This window comes from Equus caballus, chromosome 13, assembly GCF_041296265.1.
Source record: "Equus caballus isolate H_3958 breed thoroughbred chromosome 13, TB-T2T, whole genome shotgun sequence".
In the NCBI taxonomy this organism is placed as follows: Eukaryota; Metazoa; Chordata; class Mammalia; order Perissodactyla; family Equidae; genus Equus; species Equus caballus.
Window position 1 is genome coordinate 13,147,660 of NC_091696.1, and position 6,079 is coordinate 13,153,738.

The 6,079-nt window shown below is 46.7% G+C and overlaps 1 pseudogene; it reads left to right on the forward strand.

Annotated features, from left to right (window-relative positions):
* The first annotated feature begins 4,643 nt into the window (after window positions 1-4,643).
* Window positions 4,644-5,655, forward strand: LOC100062233 (RWD domain-containing protein 1 pseudogene; annotated as a pseudogene).
* Window positions 5,656-6,079: the final 424 nt, after the last annotated feature.

Sequence of the window (6,079 nt, forward strand, 5' to 3'; positions counted from 1 at the left end):
TGCTTACTGTCACCAGGGCTGAGGGTGCGGGCGACTCGAGGCCAGACGGCGGCGGCAGGCTTGAATCTCACAGGAGCAGCCTGAGCCCTGTCTGCCCAGGGCTTGGCTTCCAGAGGCGCAGGATGGGAGGATGGCGCCGGAAAGAGGATGGGGCTCCGCAGGGGGCTCGAGGTGGCGAGGTGGCGGTGACAGAGTCCCGCAGGGACCCTGCCCTCAGGGCTCACAGGAAGCCCAGGGATGCGGTGCGGGCTTCACGGAGGTCTGTGCAAGCCAAAGGCCTGGGGCAGCCTTGACCCTGTGGAGCAGCAGCCCTGGGTGGGGGGGTCTCTGACAGCACCACCCTGGAGAGAGCTCAGGCGCTGGACATCCTGGGTCCAGCCCAGCCCGTCACCCTCTGGCTGTGTGGGCCAGACCCATGGCTCCACTTCCCTGAGCCTCAGTTTCCTCCTCTGAAACGGAGAAAATAAAGCCGACCTCATGCCCCGTGGGGTCTAAATGAGACCCTGCAGACACCCACCCAGTTGTTTCTGCCGCTGTCCCAGCCTAGCAGGACGTTGCCCTCCTCCGTCTGCAGGAGAGCACCAGCAGGTCCCTGGGGCCCCACCGCGGCTTGCTCAGCCCCTCGACAGTCCAGCTTAGGGGTCAGCAGATCGCCTGCACAGGCCGGAGGAGCCCCGCGAGCTCAGCTCAGCCCCCGGGCCCTGCCTCAGGCACCCCCACATGGATGCTCCACGAGCCAGCAGCAAGCAAGTCGCCCCCAGGGCTGGGTCTGGGGCACAGTGGGAGGGGCTGGGAGCTAGCCGCTCCGGACAGAGCGTGTCCCCACACCATCCCTGCACTGACTTTTCTCTTTTAACCGTTTAATTTTGAGATAATTTCAGACTTACAGAAGAATGGCAAAAATAGAGTTCCCGTAAATCCTTCACCAGCCTCCCCTGGTGTTACCTTCTTGCACAACCGCAGTACAATGAACCAAACTAGAAAACGGACACTGGTGGGAGGCTGTTGATCGAAGTACAGACTTTTCTCAGATTTCACCAGTCTTCCCTCTGACGTCCCTTTTCTGTTCCAGGATCCCATGAGGATCCCACATGACATTGCTTCGTGGAATCTCTTTAATCTCCTCCCGTCTGTGACGGTTTCTCAGCCTGCCTGCTCTGCCATAACCGTGACACATTTGAGGAGCACTGAATGGTTCTTTTGTCCAGGTCCTCAGTCTGGGTCTGTCTGGTGTCTCCTCGTGATGAGGGGGAGCACAGAGGGGATGTGCCTCTCAGCGCACCTGTCGGCGGCCCCCGATTTCCACGTGTCTATTACCAGCGATGTAACCTTGCTCACTTGACTAAGGCGATATGAGCCAGGATTCTCCACCATCAAGTTGCTCCCTTTCCCTTTGTGACTCGTAACTATTTTGATGGAGGTACTTTGAGATTGTGCTGATGTCCAGTTTCTCCTTAAACTTTCACCACTGATGTTTGTATCTGTCGGTGCAGCCTGCCTGCTGTAATTATCACTGTGATTGTATTGCCGGGGTGATGTTCCCCTGCTCTCTTCCCGTCTCCATTTATTAACTGGAAATGTTCTGTGAGGACGAGTTGTCTCTTCTCCCCAATTTATTTGTTTATCGGTGGTTTATTTCTATCACTATGGACTCATGGATATTTATCCTATACTTTGGCTTATTATCCAATACCATCGCTGTTTGCTTTGTTCAAGTTCTTCTGCCTTGGCCATTGAGAGCGCTTTCCTTTGGCTCCCTCATCTCTGACACGCCCCATCCTTTTGTTCTTTAAGCACTAACTTGCTTTCTACAGTATGTTCCAAACTCATCGTGTATTTTTCCTCCTGCAGCCACGGAAATATGAACCTAAAGCAGGGGCAACCCTAGGGAAGAAAATAGATGAATTGGACTTCATCACAATTGAACACTTTTTTGCATCAAAGGAGACCCACCAAATGTGAGAAAATGTTTGCAAATCAGATATCTGATAAGGATCTCGTATCCAGAATGTATAAGGAATTCTTTCAACTCAATAAAAAGACAAATAACCTAATTAAAAAATAGGCAAAAGTGGGGCTGGCCCCGTGGCCGAGTGGTTAAGTTCGCGCACTCCGCTGCAGGCGGCCCAGTGTTTCGTTAGTTCGAATCCTGGGCGCGGACATGGCACTGCTCATCAGACCACGCTGAGGCAGCGTCCCACATGCCACAACTAGAAGAACCCACAACGAAGAATACACAACTATGTACCGGGGGGCTTTGGGGAGAAAAAGGAAAAAAATAAAATCTTTAAAAAAAAAAAAAATAGGCAAAAGATCTGAATAAACATTTCTCCCAAGATATTCAAATGGCCAATAAGCCTATGAGAAGATGCTCAGTGTCATTAGTCATTAGGGAAACACAGATCAAAACCTCAAGGAGATGCCCCTGCAGACCCACTGGCATGGCTAAAATAAAAAGACAGACGCTAACAAGTGTTGGTGAGGATGTGGAGAAATTGGAATTTTCATACATTGCTGGTGGGAATGTGAAATGGTCGGCCACTTTGGAAAATAGTTGAGTAGTTCCCTAAAATGTTTAAACATAGAGTTACCATATGACCCAACAATTTTACTCCTAGGTATATACTTTAGATAAAGTAAAACAAGTCCACATGAAAACTTGTACAAAATGTTCATCGCAGTGTTATTCACAATAGCCAAAGAGTGGAAATAACGTAAGCATCCATCATCTGATGAATGGGTCAGTAACATGTGGTTTATCCATACAATGAAATGTTGTTTGACCATAGAAAGGAATGAAGTACTGATCCGTGCTGCAGCCTGATGACCCTCCAAAGTGTCACGCTCAGTGAAAGAAGTCAGATGCCAAAGGCCGTAGAACATGTGATTCCATTTATATGAAATATCCAGAATAGGCAAGTCCATGGCGACAGAAAGCAGATTGCTGGTTGCCAAGGCCTGAGGGAAGGGGAAGTGGGGAGAAACAGTGTAATGGACACAGGGCTTTACCTTGCAATGATGGGAATGTTCTGGAACCAGATAGAGGTGATGGTTGCACAACACTAGGAATGTGCTGAATGCCACTGGGTGCCTCTCTAAAATGGTTAGTTTTGTGTTATGTAATTTTCTCCTCAGTAAGTTATTTTCAAAAAAGAAAAGAAATTTTACATTACCCGTACGATGGTAGGAGGAGTGTGATTTGGATATTAGCACCAAACTGTGTTAGGAATCTTCGTTAAATAAGGATGTGTGAATATTTTTATTTGTTCAGATAATTTTGGGGGAAAAATCAACTGGTGCAATCTATCATGTTAACAGAAAAAAGGAAGAAAAAATACCCGGAATTATTTCAGCAACTGCCCTAGATTTGGGGTGACGGGATAGCAGGGCTGGGGGTGAATTAATATATATATATATATTTTTTTTTTTTTTTGGAAGACTGGCCCTGAGCTAACATCCGTGCCCATCTTCCTCTACTTTATATGTGGGACGCCTACCACAGCATGGAGTGCCAAGTGGTGCCATGTCCGCACCCGGGATCCGAACCGGTGAACCCCGGGCCGCCAAGAAGTGGAACATTCGAACTTAACCGCCACGCCACTGGGCCGACCCTAAATTAATATGTTTTTTAAAATTCTCAATAGTGGTAAAAATCATGTAACATAAAATTTGACGCTGTAACCGTTTTTAAGTGTACAGTTCAGCAGTGTTAACTATATTCGTGTCGTTTTGCAGCAAATCTCCAGGACTTTTTCATCTTGCAAAACTGAAACTCTGTCCCCACTGAGCAAGAGCTCCCCATTTCCCCTCCCCCAGCCCCTGGCGCCGCCATCTACTCTCCATCTCTATGAATTTGACTTCTCTAGGGACCTCATGAAGTGGAGTCATACAGTGTTTGTCCTTTTTAACTGGGGTATTTCACTCAGAATAGTGTCCTTAAGTTTCATCCATGTTGTAGCATGTGTCACAGTGTCCTTTTTGAAGGCTGAATAATATTCCGTTGCATGTATGTGACACATTTTCTCGTTTTTCATTTGCCACTACCTATCATTTTCTTTTCTTTCCCCAGCTTTATCAAGGTCTAATTTACAACATAAAAATGATGTATATTTAAGGTTTTGATATACGTATGCATTGTGAAATGACCACAATCAAGCTAAGTAACACATCATAGTTAGCATTTTTTGGTGTGGTGAGAATACTTAAGATCTACTCTCTTAGCAAGTTTCAAGCACACAGTACAGTATTATTAGCTACAGTCACCATGCTGTACGTTACATCCCTCCAAATCAATCTGTTTTGACGTCACTTGGTTTAAAAGTTATGAGATGGTAATCATTTTGCAATAGATACAGACATCAAATCATCACATTGTGCACCTTAAACTTACACAATATTTTGTGTCAATTATATCTCAATAAAGCTGGAAAAAACTAAAGACACAATGTTCCTTCTGGGAAAAAAAATTTTTAATAAAATTTTTAAAAAAGTTATAAGGAAGTCAAATGCAGAACTAGGGAGCAGGCAGGAGCTTGTGTGGGGCTGGTGCTCAGCAGACTTGGCCTGGCTTCGTGCCCAAGACCACGGCCCCTGTGTGGCGTCTAGGTCATCCATGGGCTGCAGCAAGGACCACCTTGCCAGAATCTGGTGAGAAGCGGCGCAGTGAGCTGCAGACCATGGGGTCCACCCACCCCTCTCCGTCCAGCTCCAGGCCTGCCTGGTTCTCTGGGCAGCGGTACTGCCGTGCTGCAAGGATGTGAAGGGAACGAGTGAAGATGACTTTAACAGTCTCATTATCTGGAATTACCAGGAAACCCCCCAGCTTCACCATCACTCTGACATCTGAGGCTGGAGAAAACAGCAAACCTGTCCAGACCACATTCAAGTTCACGTACAGTGAAAAACACCCGGATGAAGCCCCCTTAATGCAATATTCTCCCAGGAAAATATCTAGAAGACAAGGATGTCTCCGGCACTTTAAAATTATTAGCACTACAGGCAGAAGAAACCCTTGGCATGGTGATGATTTTTACTTTAGTGTTGGCTGCACACGAAAAATTATATGAAATAGTAGATCAAATCAAAACCAGAAGAAAGGCAGGAAGACAAGATACAAAACGGGAAGAAAGTAGGAGCCAAAAAGCAATTATTTCATGGTGCTCCTGTTACGATTGAGAATTTCTTAAGTTGCAAGGCCAGGTTTAATGCAAGACTCTTGGAAATTAAAAAGAAACGTGTGGAAGCAGAACAACAAGCGGGAGAAAGCTGATTCGGTGGGAAACAGCGATTCGAATGCTCGTCTCGATTCGTCTTTGACTCTGATGTGTCTGACAGCTGGTTGCACGGGTGCTGCCAGCACGTGGAGGTGGACGAGGCTCTGCGCCGGGAACCGGCAGACTTGGAGCTGGAGCATGCCCATGGTCCAGGCTGCAATCCTGCTGACCCGGGAGTGAGCACTGGCCTGTCCCCATCTGCAGGGGGCTTGCCTGCCACAGCATCGGAGGCCGTGCTGAAAGGGTTTTGATTTTCCGTTCATTTTTTCTAAGAAAAAATAATTTTCAGGAGAATATTCTTCTGATAACTTTCATCGTTAATAAACTGACCCTCACATTCCAAAGAGAAGAAAGAAGTAATAAGGACTTCCGGGTTTGGTGGAGACCCCATAGTGCAGCCTGTGCCAACTTTCCAATATGCCAGTTACAAATGGCAATTTCAGGGTGGGGTGCCCTGGGAGGGGGTGGCGTGGGAGAAGAGCTGTCTACACCTAGGACTTCAATGGGTGTCCTTGAATTGGTGTTATTTTTAAAGTGTTCTGTAAAGGGATGATCCTTTGTAATCTTTTGGATGTTTAGGATATTTTGTAGTAAGTTTTTTTCTTTTTTATTGAGAATGAATTTACATGCATTAAAGCACAAAATTCTTAGGTGTCCAGACGGATGGATTTTTATGTAAGTATACCCCAGTGTGATCACCACTCAGCTCAAAACAGAGGACACTTCCAACCCTCAACAGGCTCCCCTTTCTGCTCCAAGCCTGTGCTCACTCCGCCCGCTAAGACATAACCAACATTTCAACTTGT